Source organism: Mesoplodon densirostris, chromosome X (genome assembly GCF_025265405.1).
Source record: "Mesoplodon densirostris isolate mMesDen1 chromosome X, mMesDen1 primary haplotype, whole genome shotgun sequence".
Classification (NCBI taxonomy): Eukaryota; Metazoa; Chordata; class Mammalia; order Artiodactyla; family Ziphiidae; genus Mesoplodon; species Mesoplodon densirostris.
Window position 1 is genome coordinate 29,803,071 of NC_082681.1, and position 18,625 is coordinate 29,821,695.

At 43.4% G+C, this 18,625-nt stretch overlaps 1 protein-coding gene across 1 annotated transcript in view; it reads right to left on the minus strand.

Annotated features, from left to right (window-relative positions):
* GRIA3 (glutamate ionotropic receptor AMPA type subunit 3) overlaps positions 1-18,625 on the minus strand; it is a 282,812-nt gene that overhangs the window by 243,909 nt on the left and 20,278 nt on the right. The gene's annotated exons all lie outside the window — the stretch shown is intronic.

An 18,625-nucleotide genomic window follows, 5' to 3' on the forward strand; every position in this document is an offset into this window, starting at 1 on the left:
AGGTAGTAGCATCATCCCTATTTTACAAATGAGGAAAACACAATGAGAGAATGCGCCTCCTTCCAAGGGAGTTAGCAGAGTCCACACTAGAACTCAGACCGTACAAATTCAGACATGGGGCTCTTTCTGCTTCCCTTTTTCACAAGTCAGCTCCCTGCAGGGGTAATGACGTACAGCACTAATCTCATTAGTTAGTGCCCAAGAATCAGAATTAATCGGGAGCTGATCATTTATATTAGTGTAAGTTTAACAGTAGCCAAGGTGCATTGGGAGAAACAGTGAGCTTTTATCTCAGGCAGAATGAATGAGATCCTCCTTGAGTTACAAATAAAGACAGCAAGCAGAAGCCCCCTGTATGTTCACCTATATCACAGGGCTACCGCAAGGCTGGGTCTCCAGGCCAGCTGATTAAAGAGAGACCTAGCCCTATCATCTTTCTTCCTCACCTACGTGCATTAACATCTTTCCAAGGCAATTCCTCAAGCTATCTATAAATAAAGGTTATGAAACCTTTGGCCAGGACTTTCTCACAGGTTGAGGCAGCTCAAGTTAACCCTGTTGTGGGTTGTTCGTTCTCCCTTTCTTTTCAGTCCCCACTCCATAGCTGACTCATCATATGACCTTGAACGGAGGCTTTTATTCTAAACTCAGCACTTGAAGCGTGTGAGGCTAAGAATACAGACCCGCTCCCAGGGCGCTCAGGTGGACTAGATGATTTCTGCTTTTCAAATGTAAAGGATTTTCTAGTGAGTCCCATGGGGCTGAGGATCCCCTGAGGTGATATGACAGGGGGCTGGCCCATCATGCCCACAGTCTGTGTCTGCTGTCCCCAGCTGAGTCTAGGCTGCCTGCCAAGTGCTATTTTGGAAATGGCTCAAATTGTCCATCTTTTGAAGGTCGTGGACGTTCTGCTCTATGGGAATGCATGTGGCAGAGTAGACGGAGACAAACCTCAGTGTCACCACTAGAGCTTTAAGCAAAGTGATTGTGGTCTACCTTCAGGGTCAACCCCAGTACATGGTCCACAGTAGCTTCAATATTGTGGATGCTATTCACATGGTAAGGCACAGGAAACAGCCAATCAGAATAGGTTCCAGCTATAGTCCTGCCTGGAGCAAGGATCTGAAGACCCTTTGCTATGCCAGGTATTACCTAGTAGTTGTTGGATCTTGTGGAAGTCTGGGGATCTCAGAGTAGGGTCTGAGCAGTCAAGGCAAGGGGTAGTGGCTATTTACCAACTGGTATGGGGGTATTTACTATTTTAACAACAGGTGTGCCTTGCTGGTCAATCTGGCCAAAGATCAGTCTTGTGCTTTTTTTACTGAATGAATGGATCAGTTCATTTGGAATTCTTTACATTACAGATTGATTTAATGAGGTGTGCCTGTCGGCATTGCCCTTCCTATAGACACCTCTCTTCAGTAGCACAGTTGTTGGATAAAGTGAGATCGACTTCTAGAGCCTTAAAAGAAGGTGAGCAATGGGGATTAGTAAGGAAAACAAGTTTTCAGATGACCCAGGAAGAAATGCAAAACCAATCTGGCATCCTTGCTTTGCCTCAGGAAGACTCAGTTTTTTTTAAAAAGGCAGAAATCCAAAAGACAAAGCAAAAATCATGGGTAAAATACACAGCCTAATAGGGACAGACACCTGCCTGTGAATTGATTCTTGGCATCATTAATAGGTTATTTGTGAATTAAGCTGATTAATTCCATCCCCTAAACCAGCCAAGGCATCTCCTCTGTCCTATGTTTAAGGCAAAGTAGGAAGTCATTTCCATAATGTGGTGGGAAGTGTGGCAAATGGTGTCCCCATCCTCAAGTACCCTCTCCACCATCAGAAATTCATTCCTTGTCAACCAGCCCACTGTAATTAGAAGGGGCAAGCATGCAACTCATTGTCAGCTATGACCACTTTAACACATGATAGTTCATTAGCCCCCAGATGTCTCTTTTGAAAGTGGGCAACTTGGTTCTCATAGGAGGGACTTGGGATAGGACCTCGGGATGGGAGGCAGGAGGGAGAGAAAGTACTGGAGACTGTGGAGGCATCATGAGAAGCCTGGACTGGGTATAGTCATGGGGAGCCCTAAGCTGCCAGGGAGAAGTGGTTTCCAGTGGTAGGGGAAAAGTGACCTATGGAAAAGGAAGAAGGAAACCAAACACAAGCTTGGTCCATTTGCTAGGATGGCTCAGGTAAGTCCACGTGTAATAAGCAATCTGAGATCACAACATTCTTTGTCCAGAGAAGTCTCATTATTCGACAGTAATGCTCATTTGGAATCAGCATCACCTGGTGCTTTGCTAGATACTCTGGAACTCCGAATTCTTCACTAGATGCTTTTATTCTGAAAACTCAGCTGTGACTCAGCACAGTATGCTAGGAAGTCAGACCCACCTATCACAAGTCAAATGGCGTTCTCAATAGTCTATGGCCTCTGATAAGCTGCGTAACCTAAATGACAGGTGTTTATTTCATGCTCAGTCGTCTTAGAAAAGGCCTCTACTGCCAATCATCACCTGCTTCCTTCCAGCAAAGCCCTTGCCCCTCACTTCCAGCGCTGGTACACAAGTGGATGCCATAGGCAGACCTGCCAGGTTCCACACTCTCTTATTTAGACCTTTGGAGAAATGTAAGGTTTCAAAAACTTCTAAGTGGCATTTTTTATCATACTGTGGGTTGCTTTAAATTGTTTTCTTCCTCACGGTTTGATAATAGGGCCAGTTCTAACTCCTTTATTTGCTTTTTTCTCCCAAGCAATGATATCACAAATTAGTAGTTTGCAATCTGTGGGAGATAGTTCAGATGAAGTTCTTGTATCTTGGGGCTCACATAAGGAGGTATCCTGGTGTTCTGGGCCCTAATTTGGTTTAGGTTTTTGACCAGGTAGCTATCTGTTGGGCTGGCTGGCTTATACTTAAATAAGGAGGTAGGTGACGATTCCTTCACATGGAATTGAATGTGGGACCCTCCAGGGTCTCTCTGCCTGAGCCCCCCCCCCACTTCATTGGAAATCCTTTCACTGCATATATTCTTTGGAGTGGAGGTTTCCTGTTGCTAAGAGACAGCTGTTTAACTGCCAGTGTCTGACTCTGGTGGGGACCACATGAACTCATGAATAGTCATTTGTGCATTGGTCTAGATCAGTTATGAAGTGACAAATCAGAAGTGCTGAGGGAACAAGACACTGCTTTGACAAACAGTGGGATATTGGGGAAGGTCTGAGGAAGGTGGGCCTGTTTGGAGAGGGGGAGACCTGAGGGTGGTAGGAAATGCCTGGTCAGCTGGCATCAGCATGGGTGCTTTAGAGAGGGAGAGGATATTGAAAGTGGGATAGGGACATGTCAGGGATAAAGCTGGCCTGCTTCCTTCTTTTCCTGATGCTGAGGACAGGTAGTTTTGTCTTTCTGTTGCTTCTTTCCTCCACCCTTTCCTTCATTATCAGGGTGTTCCAGGTTCTTACAGAGCTTTGTCTTTGGCTGCCTTACGAGAAGCCTGGCTCTGGGGACTGTCTGGGCTTTCTCAATTCTCCTGACTCATCCTGCAGACTCACTGTCCTCTCTAGCGACCTTCTGAACGCCCTGAGCTCCCGGCCTTGACTTTGCTGGCTCAGGGAGGTCTCTGATGTGGGGCAGTTTGCAGCTGACCTATGCTGCAGTTTTGTTGGCTTTGCAAGATCTGAACACTATTCGTTCTGCTGGGGGTGAAAAAGGCATTGCAGAAACATCCATGGTCCCTGTCAGCACCTTTTGCCCTTTAGCAGCATCAGACAGTCACTGCTGAAAGGCTGTTTGAGGAGCTAGATGTTAGGAATGGAGTGCAGCTGTCCAGTGGATTGCAGGCTGAACAGCTGAGACCAGACCAGCTGCGACTTAAACCTCACTTATGCTTTCCTTTGAGATGGTTTACACAGTTTAGTCTAAGTATTTATTCAGATATGGTTCTTCAGTGTAGTCTCTTTCTACACACATTTCTGGAAGAAAATCAAGGGGGAAAATGTTTGCTTAATATAATCCCTTCTCCCATCACTTCTTTTTCCTATTTAGAAACAACACCTGTGCCACTCATAGAGCCTTCTTTAATTACAGTATGCCGGCTCCTCCGTGGTGGGGGAAGGCCTTGGCACAGGGTTAAGTGGAAGGTGCGAGAGACTGCCGGTCCATTCTGCCCTTCCTCCTCGAGTCCTGCCTCTCCATCACTGCCCCCCTCCTCCCATCTCTGAGAGGTGTCAACCTTGTCAGTCCTGAAAGCCCTGCCAGATATCCGAAGAGATGCATGTGGAGAGGGGCCCTGCAGCAGCTGCCTGTCGTTTGTCCCACTGACCAAAGAAGCTTAAGGCCCAGATAGGAGCATTGACAGGAAAGGAGATATTCCGTACAAGCATCGCTGGGAATGTCACCCCTGTCTCTCAGAGACAAAGCACAAAGAATTGCTAAAAGGAGGAAGCCATGTTAGGAAAACCATATTCCAATTAGGCTGACCAGTGATTGTCATGCAATTCTGGTGAAATCAATGTTTTAAAAAATAATAATGGCAGGAATCTCTAACTCTCTTGACGGCTCGCAGAGGTAGGGCTGGCTGGGGACCCGAGGCTGACTTATTCTGGTCTCATCTAGGCTTTTCTATCTTAGAGAAAGATGAACAGGAATCTGGAAGAGAACGATGTGAGTGAATGTGGTTATTTACCTGTTTGCTCGGTGCTCACTTTTCGATTATTTTCATGTGCTCTGGAGGTTTGCCTTCATCAGTGTTTTTCCTCCTAGAGGGCAGGGGTCACCTCTGCATTACTGGCTTTGTCCTATATGTAGTACAGCAGCAGGCACAAAGCACAAAGCAGCCTGTGACTGTGTTTTGTGCTGGCTGTTGGAACCGAGCCCTGGAACTGCAGCCTTGGGTTAGGTCAGCGCTCAGCTTTTCTGGGTAGATAAAGATGACATTGGGTGTCCTTGGACTCTCTGATTTAACTCAGCCATAATGCGTTTTGCATTGGTTTGGCTTGCCTCTGTGACCAGCTGCACTCCTCTCTCTAGACCCCAGTAAAAGAGTTCCCATTTTATGCCACAGTAGCCACAGGAGGTATTTGCACCACTATGCCATGAGCCACTTGAGGGCAGGACTTGTCTTTTCATCTCTGGGTACCCCAGTGCACGCTGACCCCTAGTTAACTGAACTGAGTGGGTACTTCAGTACCTTGCCCTTGACCTTGTCTCACTGGCATAGGGGCTCATTAAAGAAAACTTCCCTCGGAAGAAAGTAGCTACTCCAAAACCAACGGCCAAATTTCCTGTCCCCACTACACTAATTAAGCTGACATCTGAGGAGGAGGGGAGAGAGTAATGGAGAAAGGGACTAACGTTTTTTAAGCTTCCAGTCTGTAACAGAAACTTTATATATACGGCCTGGTTTAGTTCTCACACCAGTTCTCTAAGGTAGGGATAATCACTCTCATTTTACAGATGACGAAACTGAGAGTCAGGGAGGTAAAGTGACTTTCCTCAAACCTGACAGCTTAGCACGTGGTGGAGCAGATCTGCCTACCTATATTCTCTTATTATACCCCAAAGTGGCAGTAGAATTTGTGGGAACATTTAATCGGGCTTGTTCTGTGCATGGTTTCCAGACCCCAGTTACTTAAGGACAAGGATCTCCCCCTGTAAAAATAGCCCAGTTTTTTGGACTGGTCAGTTGGTGAACTATCAAGTGTCAAAGTGTAGTCACCTCAGAGTTTCCATATTTAGAATTTAATTTTCAGTCAAGTTTTCAATGTAGCTATAAAGACGTCCCTCAACTGTCACCTTTGGAGCAACCACTGATTCTTCTGGTATAGTCTAGAGCATTATACCTCAGAGTTACCTAGAATGCAGATTTCTTATGACCCACCCCCTGCCCCAACAGAGATGGGTTCTGTAGGTCTGAGGTAGGGCCTGTGACTTTGCATTTTGACACCAGTGACAACACTTTGAGGAACACTGGTGCATAGCAGCCCATCCTCAAAGTGTACATCGGGAGATTTTCCTCATAAAAGGGGCATATGGCCAAATAGGTTTTGGTAACTCTGAGTTAAGGAAAAGAAATTGATCTTTTCCCTAAAGGCCTTCTTGGACGACTTAATAGGTTCATATGCACTGTGAATGTTCAAGAGGAGTTTACACTAGGCAAAATTATCTCGTGACGGAAGCTTTTTGTTTTTTCTTTTCCATGATGGCTTATCACAGGATATTGAATGTAGTTCCCCGTTCTATATTGTAGGACCTTGTTGTTTATCCATTCTATGTATTAATAGAATAGTTTGTACGTGCTAATTCCAAACTTGCAGTCCCTCCTTCCCCCACCCGCCCTCCCCCTTGGCAACCGCAAGTCCGTTCTCTGTCTGGGAGTCCGTTTCTGTTTCGTAGATAAGTCCATTTGTGTCATGACAGAACCTTTTAATCCAGTACTATTTCATGTCTGTAACAGCACCCGGTACAGAGTATGCACTCGAGTAATTGTTGTTTAGTATTACAGAGGCTTCTCTTCTTTTTTTTTTTTTTTTTTGCGGTACGCGGGCCTCTCACTGTTGTGGCCTCCCCCGTTGTGGAGCACAGGCTCCGGACGCGCAGGCTCAGCGGCCATGGCTCACGGGCCCAGCCGCTCCGCGGCATATGGGATCCTCCCGGACCGGGGCACGAACCCGTATCCCCTGCATCGGCAGGCGGACTCTCAACCACTTGCGCCACCAGGGAGGCCCCGAGGCTTCTCTTCTTGCTTTTTAGACCAGATCTCCATTGTGAGAAGAAAAATATAGTTCAATTTCATTATTTGGGGCTAAACTGAAGTTAAGATCAGTCTTAATTAGGGTAAAGTCTGAGTTACAGAGTATTCTTAGGTGAACATTGAACTTTACACGGGGACCTTCAAAGGCTAAAGGAGGGCTGCTTAAGATATTCTGCATGGATATGCTCTCCATAGGATATCCTATGCTCTCCATAGGATATGGAGATCCTATGTCCTGTTGTAATGAATAGGTGGAAGTGTACTAACCTTAACCCTCTGTTTGCCAATAAGTGCTTCTAAAGTACCTTAAAATCTTACGTTAAGTAGCTGGTTAATATTAATTTAACTCAAAGGAACCTTTCCCTCCTTGTAGAGGGTGAAAATAAATTCAGCTCATCTGTGTCTGAGCATCCTAAATTTGGAACTAGTAAGGCCTGAGACAGAAGAGTTTTGTCACTTTGCCCAGTGATTCTCAAACTTTACTGAATATACAAGTGGTTGGGGCATTTGTTAACATGCACATTCAGGTCCTGCTCTCAGGGGTTGTACTTGGGTATCTGCATTTTTAACAATCTCTCCAAGAGATTCTTTAGAGAGATGCTGGTGGAGTTTTTCTCTTTGGAGAGGATGTTAAAGCTCTCAGGACACTGAGAGTAGAGGGACTGGCTTCTTGTTACTAAGGGGTAGATCTAATGGCATGAAAGAGTAAATTCACCATCTCAGAGGAAGCTGTCCTGTTGCATATGGATAAGTTTAGATAGTTTTACTTTTAGTGCCTATTTTTTTTCTTTATTTGGCCTGAAGTAATTCTGGAGAATGGCTTCAACCTGTTCCCATTCATTGCTCTGAAAGCTGAAAGCGATGGGAATGCTGTAAGCCTGTGTTCCATATAGGATAAAAAGCACTGTGTAAAGGAGAAATGGAATTACTGTTGGCATTGACTTTGGGATTGGCTTTCATGACTAAGGCTTTAGTTCCAAGGAAATAGACTATGAATGCATTACTAAACTAAAGTTATTTTTTCTCTTTTGCTGGTTTGATTTTTACTTCATAGTGGAAACAGCATGGCCTTCAGGATTGAACCTAACTAAATTAACATCCCAGCTCTGCCCTTGCTAGTAGCATGACCTTGGGAAAATTTCATAACTTCTTTGAGACTTCTCCTCCCTTTATCTGTAACATGTTTTTTTTAAAAAATATCCGTCTCATAAGGTTGATAAGAGTACTAAATAGGCAACTTATGTAAGCACTTGGCCCAGTTCCTGGCACATGGTAGATGCTCACTAAATATTAATGCTCCTTCACAGGAAACAACTCATGCAGTTCTAAATGTGTTTCTGCACCCAGGTCATTTGTCTGAGCAAAAGATCCTGTAGATGTCCCCACTTCTCTAGGCTTCAGTTTTCTTATTTGTAAGTTGGAGCTAACAAAAGTACCTATGCCGTAGGTTTGTTGTATGGATTTAAATAACATAATATATGTAAAAGCATTTAGCGAATGCCTGGCACAGAATAAGAGGTCAATGTTAGTGCCTGTCATTAGTAGTAGTATTATTACTCCATCATTCTTTCCTTGACGCTGCAAAAATTTCCCAAACTAATAGAACAAATGGTGTTGTTGCTTTGGATGGAAGAAGGTGGGGATGATTTCTTATTTTTATAAAATGTTATAAGTAATTATGAACTTGTGCCAGAAACCTAAATATAACTTTTGGCACATAACAGAAAACTCTTTGTCACTGGCACCATACCAGCTGGAGCTCTTGAGAGCTAAATTGGCATTCTGTCAAACTTACTTAAGCTTGAAGTTGTGACAATGCAACACAGTACAAATGACCTCTAAGGGTAATATCTTAAAGGCTCCGAAGAGGAAGATGTTGCTAGAGAAGTAAAAATTCTGAGTTTCAAAATGAGATACCACATTTTTCCTTTTAAGAGCCGAACATTGGGATTTCTCATTTGAAAATAAAGGAAAGACAGGGTGGTTTGCAATCTCAAGGCAGGATTTTTTTTTGCATTTTATATAACAATTCTGGCAATGTTTACTTACTTTTAAAATAATCTAGGTTGTTTCTTTCCCCAGAGACCTTAGGATCAGTTGTTTTACTTAGAACAGACTTTCATGGTCCTGTCATTCCAAAGATGGTACCTTTTCCTTAATGACCTGAATTCCTTCCAGGGAAGTCCTGAACCATCAATGAAAGATAACTTTTTTGTGCTGTATATTTGTAGTCATGAGTAAATTTTTTATTTTCTTCTACCTCAAAAATTGGTAAACCTTACATGGTGTATGTAGTAGTTCTCTAGTAACTTGAATACTCAAGTCTATATTTTTTGCTTGTCATTTGCTTTTTAAATTTTATTTATTTTTTAATTTTTATTGGAGTATAGTTGATTTACACTATTGTGTTAGTTTCAGGTGTACAGCAAAGTGATTCAGTTAGTTATACATATACATAGATTATTTTTCAGATTCTTATATCTTATAATAACCTATAACTGAATACCCAAGTCTATTAATTTGAATGTTTTGGTCCCTGATAATGCTTGTACAAAACCATATGATACCATAAAAATCAGCCCATTAAGCAGATTTTTGAGAAGCACTAAGGTGGTCTGTGGTGTATGTGTGTGAGAGAGAGAAGAGGGAGGGATTGGGAAGAGAAGAGGAAGAGAGCGAAGGAAGAGTGGCAGCCAGCGTCGTCATAGTGTGCGTAAATTGACAGTTTTTGAATTTTGGACAGAGATTTGGGGGCCTGTTAACTCAGCCACTGATTCTTACGACTTTGGGCATGTCACTGAATTTCTCCTGTGATAGTATATCATGCCTTGCTGACATGCTGACATGTTTATGTTCCATGGATCAAGAGAAGTGTGCAAGGTCTTTCAAATTCACATATTCTTTGGTGATAAACAAACAAACCAAGACCTCAGGTGCTTTTTAAAATGTGGCTCGCACGGGGAGCGACTTGAGGAGCCTTATCCCCACCCTTGACTGGCTTCCTTAGCTGGGACAGGCATTTTGTACTTTGTACACTCAAAGTTTGCTTTTTTTTTTTTCACCTCTCATTACCAATGCATATTTACTGTGTTTCCTTTGGATTCAGCCATTGCATTACTGCCTTTTAATTGGGACAAGGGAAACTTCTTATTCAGAGGATTTGTGGAGATTGCTTTTAAGGCATGGATTGTCAATCTTTTGCCCTGGGATCTCAGGCAACTCTCTTGAAGGTGTCACGTATAGCACCTAAAGTGTGTGTGAAGGAAAAAATATCAGTATAAATTATACTGTAATATTATATCCCCTTGAATATCTTCAAGTGATGTTACATGGAGACTCACAGGGTTCGTTACACCCCTACAGTCTACACATAAATTCAGTATTAAACTGTCATACATTATTTGTAGTTCTTTGTTGATGACATTGGTGAATTCTGGCTCTTATGGTTGGTCATAATGCCCTCACTTGGCTTAAAGAATTGTTTCATTTTCTAAATATCCAAATTAAATGGAACAAGGTGAATGACTTCTGACATGCATACATTTCTGAAAGACTAATAGTAAGCATAAACAACAGGATATTGTTCTAGGATGTACCTTGTATCTATTTTCAAGAAAGGTATAGTGTAGTATCCAGGTACTTCGAACATACATATCCTTAGATAAAGATGGAAAGCAAACACAGATTAAATATGTATAAGTCAGCAAAGGCCCAGCTTTACGAAGTTTTGTACATCATATCAATGAATGGAACACTAAAGTAGACAGGAGTAGCCACAGAATGTTAGATTTGGAAGGGACTTTAGATATTATCCTGTTTAAACCCCTGTGTAAAGGTGTAATCAAGGACAGACACATCAAAGGCCATTTTACTGATGAAGAAATTCAAGCCCAGAAGGGAGAAGTGACTTCCCTAATGCCACAAAGGGAATAGGTAGAAAATCAGAGGAGGATCCAGAGACTTCAGTGTCAGCAGAAGCTAAAGAAAGAGGGAACTTCAGTGCATCATCGCAAAGAGATTGAGGTTGAACAACGGAAAAACTGCCCTTGGATTTGGCAAGAAGGAGATCACTGGTGAACTCAAAAGGGAAATGTTGGTAGATTAGTGAGAATAGAAGCAGACTGTGGGATAGAAATGGAGGCAGATCATGGGTTAGAAAATGCAGGCAATTCAGATTAGAAGCGAGGAAGCAAAAGGAGGAATATGGTAAAACAAAAACAAAAACAAAGCAGCTTGAAGGAGTGATTCTGTATAGAGAGCTCTGGCCTCTCTATAAAAGGAAGAAAGGGATCCCTGAGCCCCAAACTCATCATGTTTCTATGATAGAAAAGAATAAACTGCGATCAACCCCTCTAAACCAGCACTACCTCCCAAATGAACAAACACAGTAAAACCCAACCCCAAACCTGACAGCATTCAAGCTAATCATGTGGAAGGAAGGGTACAGGCCAGAAGTCAGGCAATGGAGACTTCAAGACTATCCAGCAGTATGACCAGAGGCCAACCCCCAACCTTCCTGCAATTATCTTTGATAAGTATATTGATTCGGTACCTGCCCCTACACCTAAAACTCATACTGAAACCATAACATTTCATTTGTTGACTTTTTCCTTTTATGGTAAAGTTGAAATTTACGTTGGGGACACTTTTCAAGAAATCCACTCCATAGTGGCTGTATCAATTTACATTCCCACCAACAGTGCAAGCGTGTTCCCCTTTCTCCACACCCTCTCCAGCATTTATTGTTTCTAGATTTTTTGATGATGGCCACTATGGACAACAGTATAGAGGTTCCTTAAAAAACTACAAATAGGGCCTCCCTGGTGGCGCAGTGGTTGAGAGTCCGCCTGCCGATGCAGGGGATACGGGTTCGTGCCCCGGTCTGGGAGGATCCCATATGCCGCGGAGCGGCTGGGCCCGTGAGCCATGGCCGCTGGGCCTGCGCATCCGGAGCCTGTGCTCCGCAACGGGAGAGGCCACAACAGTGAGAGGCCCGCATACCACAAAAAAAAAAAAAAAAAAAAAAAAAAAAAAAAAAAAAAAAAAACTACAAATAGAACTACCATATGACCCAGCAATCCCACTACTGGGCATATACCCTGAGAAAAACATAATTCAAAAAGAGTCATGTACTAAAATGTTCATTGCAGCTCTATTTACAATAGCCAGGACATGGAAGCAACCTAAGTGTCCATCGACAGATGAATGGATAAAGAAGATGCGGCACATATATACAATGGAATATTACTCAGCCATAAAAAGAAATGAAATTGAGTTATTTGTAGTGAGATGAATGGACCTAGAGTCTGTCATACAGAGTGAAGTAAGTCAGAAAGAGAAAGACAAATACCGTATGCTAACACATATATATGGAATCTAAAAAAAAATGGTCATGAAGAACCTAGGGGCATGACAGGAATAAAGACCCAGACATAGAGAATGGACTTGAGGACATGGGGAGGGGGAAGGGTAAGCTGGGACAAAGTGAGAGAGAGGCATGGACATATATACACTACCAAACGTAGGGTGGATAGCTAGTGGGAAGCAGCCGCATGGCACAGGGAGATCAGCTAGGTGGTTTATGACCACCTAGAGGGGTGGGATAGGGAGGGTGGGAGGGAGGGAGACGCAAGAGGGAAGAGATATGGGAACATATGTAAATGTATAACTGATTCAGTTTGTTGTAAAACAGAAACTAACACACCATTGTAAAGCAATTATACTCCAATAAAGATGTTAAAAAAAGAAATCCACTGAGTATGGTTACTCCTGGGTGCAGCTAATTCATAAGGAAACCACTTTGAATTTCTACTAACTGGGCTGAGTTGGAAAGCTTGAAAAGTATGGCTCCTCTCAAATTATGAGCACGGAACTGGTCTCTTTGTGGTTGTAAATCTTGACCAAGGTCTAAGTTGGCATTTCAGTTGCTTAACAATGGATATTCTGGCTGATGCTTGAATCAGATATTCAGTCAGCTCCATGGATGGTTAAGACAGTATTACTGGTGGCTGCAGACCAGACCATCAACAACATTCATACCTGTGAGTGCTGCAGAGGCGTAATCAAGGACACACACATCATAGGCCATCAATCTATGACAACACTGTGGATTTAGGGCTGAAAGCATATTTAAATCAAGTATGCTGCAATTATGCCTTTGCATGATTATCTCAATTCTCAACAACAGCTATATGTAGTAGGCATTATTATCCCCATATTACAGTTTGGAAAACTAAGACTCAGGGAGGTTAAGGGACTTGTACATGGTAATACAGCAGTTAAGTGGCAGAGTTGAGATGTAAACCCAAGTCAGACTCCGAGTTGCTACACATTCCATTAGGCTGCCACTTTAGGTTCTCCACCCTTCCCTTCATTCCTGTTTTATATAACTTTTCCCTATCACTGAAGTCTGTTTCACTCTCTTCAAGAATTCTATATCTTTGGGCTCTCTTTCCTATTGAAATCTGCTTTCGTGATAGAATCTATGTGAGTCACATGCACCATGCTATGAATTTAGACAGCATCACCTCTTCCAAAGGGATTGGTATCTTTTATGTATTTTCAGTGTAGAATAAAAGTCTAGGCCCTCTGTTAAAAGGGCTTTTGGCATCAGTGAGCAGAAGGAAGAGCTATTTGGGGGTGAGGGTCAGGGGGCCCATGCCAGCACCTGTGATATCCAGTCAGGTAAGCAGCATCTCTTCTGCTTATGTATAAAGCTGGCATTGGTTCCATGCTTAGACTGGTTGTGTTTGGACAAAGAGGAGCCTAGCCCTGAAGGGAGATGGCAAAAGATGACCTTTAAGGTCCTTTCCATCCTTAGAGATTCAACGAGCCTACGATTTGATGACTCAGAGGGGGTGAGCAATTACCCAGCGATATCAACTGAAAGAGATGAGGCCAAAAAAGGGAATCTACTTTTTGACTCCAGTGGCCTGGGTTGGATGCTCAGAAACACCCCCAAAATAGCTCAGATCTCTGCTTCATTTGGTCAAATCATCCTCTGAGTATCCTTCTGTCTCGAGGGAGAATCATCATTCATTAAAAGGGAGGGGAGCTAAAATCGGACAATATTTAATGTTGGAAAAGCCCCCATAGCCTATTCACTCTAACCCTTTAATTTTATAAAGGGTCTAAGAGCTGGAGAGGTGATGGTTGGTTAGAGATAGAGCTGGAGCTGGAACCCAGGACTCCTGGCTCCCAGTCCAGAGTTTTGTTTAATATACCCTGCTGTTTAGTAATATCCTTTTCCAAACTCATATTTTCATTTAGTCCCTGGTAAGGCCAGGAAAATACAACTACAAAACTGAGGTTTAGCAAGGGAAACAACTGCCTCTCTACTCAGTCCCTTCCCACTAGGGGCTTTTTTCTTTTGAACAACTTGATACCCCAGTAAATCCGTAGGCCCAGAATGCATATATTTAAATAGAACCAACTCTTATTGTTTGTGTTTCCAGCTGAAATGGCTTTTGAGCAACAGGAGAAAGGCCGGACTGTAGTGCGGTGGCTCTCCCTGTAGGTAGCGGGAGGGGCTGAGCCAGAAGCCAGGTGACCCAAGGGTGAATCTCCGCAGAGTCCCTCCCTGGTCAACTGGTGCAGATGGGGGCTTTGTGGGCCGTACCCTCTTTTGGCCTTTTCTTGTCAGGACTGTTGGGTGGATGAGTGCACAGCACTGAGATGATTGACCTAATGATTAGCACCCCACCTCCCTCCTGAAAACCAGGCTTTTCTCCTGCTTGCCTGCTGCCTTTGCTTGACTTGCCTGAATCACCTTAGTCTTAATGGCAGCGACACATGCAAATAGCACGTGCATTTAGCAAGGAGAAAGCCCCACTGGAGTAAAAACCTAATTCTAATTTGCACAGCAGTTGGAGCAAAGAAAACCTCCTACGGATCTGAGAGAAAACAATACTTCCAAGGAGACTGGAATTTGCGGCTCCTCCAGCACAGTATAGCACCATACTGTGGTTGTAAGCAAAGGCTCTGGGGCCAGGCTGACTGTTTATCTCTGGCTGTCATTTACTAGTGGTGTAGGCTTAGGCAAGTTACTTAACTTCTCTATGCCTAAGCTTCCTCAGCTGTGAAATAGACGGAAATCATAGCGTTGTTTTGATGATTGAAAGAGTAAATAAATATAAATCACTTACAAGGATGCCTGGTTTGGAGGAGGCACTGTGTTAGCTCTTATTACTCCCAATCCCCTTCCTAGCAGTATCTACAAAGGACTCATAGGACGAACAAATGAAGGTGTGGTCTTCTGCAGTCCTTTGAAACTGCTGTTCTTTTGGTTTCTAGAATTTGGGGCAAATTAAAATATTGAGGCGATCTCCCCTCAACCACGTGCATCGACATCATTGTGATCCCTTCTTCTCTAAACTGAAGTTGAAATTTGTGTTGCATAGATAATCCTGCAGACGCACACATTTTCCCCAAAGAGGGCAGTGGTCCTTCCTGTTGCTGCAGCAGAAATGAATACTGTGCTGAGCAAGGAGAACGTGAAGGGCCCTTGTAAATAAAGTAGTAAATTAGCAATGATTTTGCCAGCAGTTTTAAACCAAATGGATTCAAAGAGATTTCAATAACCACATGCCTAACTTAGAGCTGTACTCGAAGCATTTAGTAAACGTGTCATTCTGGTCTTGAAAACAGTATCTAATCAAAGTATGTTTATAATTAGACATCACATATAATATCTCTCAAAATTATGTTCTGCCAGGTGAGATGCCGTTCCCTGGAACACCGAAATGGACTATTCGTTAGGCCTTTGTTATTATTAAATAGAACAGGTTGGGGTACCAAGAGAGATTCCGATAAATGAAAGTGCTTAATTTTAATTAAAGAGAGAAAGAAAAAGCCAACATGGGTAGCCTGTATGGAGAACCCTGTGCCAGTAAAATCTGCCTCAAAAGGTATGACTCTATATTAATTTAAATCAGACAGACATTGGCACTGTGTTCTTTTATTTTTCATTAACATTTTGATTTAGAACAACAGATTGCTGCAGTGAGGGGACAAGAACGGCAGCCAGTGAGCCATCTGCCGAGCATCTCGCTGACGACTCCACTAGCGAAAGAAGCCAGTGACTCTGGAATGTATGCAGGAGGGACACACACCATTAGCTAAGTGACAGGATGAAAGATGGGAAACTTTGCCGGGTCAGAGGAGACAGAAGTGGAAAAGGCAAAGCAGAGCCCATTCTGATTGGAACTTGAAAAGATCCAAGTAATTGCAGCAGGCCAATAGGATGGCAATCTGTGGTGGGTTTCCTCATAGGGATTTTTTTTTCTTTGAAATTACAGGTGGGACAAGGAAAGGAAAGTGACAGGCTAAACCGCACAGTAATTTGCCATGCATCTCACATGGGATACATTTTCCAGATCAGTGAAGATTTGCCCTTTAGACACACCAACTCTTGAGCCAATTGAGATGAAGATCTTTCTAAAATGGAAAACCCTCTTCCCTGACTTTTTAAACACAGTAGAGCAGGGGCACACCAAGGTGAGGGTGGCGGGAGTGGTCTGCCCGATGTGCAAACAACAAGAGGGTGCACTGTGTGTAGAGAATTTAAGGAGAGTAATAAATTGTCTGAAAGGACCTTTTATTATCACTATGAACAGGCAGTTCTAAACAGTATTAGTGAAAAAAATTCTCCTCCCAGCTGGGATGTACCTCTCCCATCATCCTTTCCCCATGGTACGCCAGTGCAGTAGAATCAACACAATTCCATTTTCCATTGATAATTCTGGGTCTTTATTGGGAGCTCCAGCTCCGATGCTGGCTGTGTTGTCCGTGAGGCCGTTTGGCCTCTCAGGCCCACTGGTCCCTGCACTAAATAGCCCCAGGCTGCTGTACCTTTATGATGGGTGATTCTGCATCCTGTTCCCTCACTGTCAACTGTCACATTTCAGTATGCCTGCTTCTAGGAGCACCCCATTTCTAATATGTTATCTTCAGTAACCTAAGAAGTATTGAACGTGTCAGCCTCACAGTGAGAGAGGAGATAGAAGGCTATGAAAATAGAAGATTAAAAGCACAGTAATCTGTATCCTCTGCATAATAAGGCGTGGAGGTGTGGGATGCATTATAGAAAGTTTTTCTTTAAAAATGGTTAAAATAAAAATAGCACTTGCACTGCTGAAAGACGTGTGCTTCAATTATCTGGAAAAATAGCTTAGATGGAACCTTTACAATGCTAGTTAAATGGAGACATCATGGTGAATGGGAAGAGCATAAGATTAGGAGACAGATTTGGGTCCTGACCCAGCCACTTACTGGTAACAATGCTTTAAGTTTTCTGAGCCTCAGTTTCTTTAACTGTGAAAGGGGTATAGTCATAATAGCTACCTTGCCTACCTTACTGTGAAGTGGATTTTCCACCAGCCATCATCCTGGTAAAGTGCCACCTGTCAGTACAGGCCACCGTGTCTCTCACCCTCCCGCATGCCTGGTAAACCTGGAGGGATGATCTCTGTCTCTTTACTTCCTTACTCGGTCCATTAAGCTCTTAAGACATAGATATGTTCATACATGTATCCCAATTAATTACTTGGGTCTTTCCCCCGCCAAAGATTGAGGGCTTCTCATTCAGAAGAGCCTAAGAAGAGCAACTACCTTTAGGTAACCTGTGTAAGATGAGCTATGGGGTTTCCAGGTCAAAGTTGACACTATTGACCATGGTCAGGTGGAACTGTATGAAGAGAATCGGATTCTCCATACCATCTGCTCCCACCTCCCTGTCATCCCCCAAATGCACAGCCACACGACAGAAGACAGGGCTTGAGGAATAAAGGAATGGTACTTTATTAACCTTCCTTGTAATTTCATCATCTTTTTTTTAACATTTTTATTGGAGTATAATTGCTTTACAGTGGTGTGTTAGTTTCTGCTTTATAACAAAGTGAATCAGCTATACGTATTTCATCGTCTTTGATGCCACCCCATCTCAACTTCATCTTGTTATTTTATCTCAAAAGGGCAGCTCCTCCTGTCTCTACAGTGAGTTTGGTCTCCACCTGCCATCTTCCAGCTGCCCACACCCAGGCTGAGCGTCTCCCTTTGTCCTCTCTCCGTGGGGCTCGCTCAGTGAGAACCCAAAAAGGGAGGAGATGGTGGCAACCTTAGCGGCCTTGTTCTCACCTCACAGTTTAACTTGACACCCTGAACAGGAAAGGTAACACATAGCTCAGCACTATGAGTGAATGAGCCACATCAAGGAGTGACCTTTTGGATCCTCCCTCTCTGTCAGCCTCCCTGCAGGATCCCCATAGGCCCGGCTGGCTCTGCAGGGAGTTGAAAGTACCATCCATCCTAGTAGTGTGATTTGGAGGGTAACCCAAATGCCACCAGAAATAGCTTTCTTGTTGCCCTGTGAAGTTTCTGGAATGCCCCTGTTTATTTGCAAATATGCTGTTAGAGGGCCCCAAACATGGGGGCTCTGAAAAGCCGAATCATTTGCCACTGCTTAAACGTTATGGCCTTGATTATTAGCTCAACATTGATGGATTGACTGGTTTTGATTTCTACCTCAACATCTATTTAGTGGAGAGTAGAGAAGTATGCCCACTGGTGGCAGCATTTACTACGTGCTGGGCCTTGTGCTGAGCACTTGATGTGAATTCTCTCCTTCAATCCTGACAGGCACTCTGGAAGGGAGGCAGTATTGTAACTGTCAGCCCACAGGTGAAACAGAAGCACAGAGTGTTTAGGTACCTTGCTGAAGGTCACATAGCCGGAAGTGGCAGAACCAGAATTCTAACTCAGGTCAGCTCTAGCTGTAAAGCTCATGCAATGTTGCCTTTAACACTTGGAACCCGAACTTGCCTACTGCACTGAACCAAACCAAAGCCCCATACAGAACCAGTTCTACCTTCTTAGA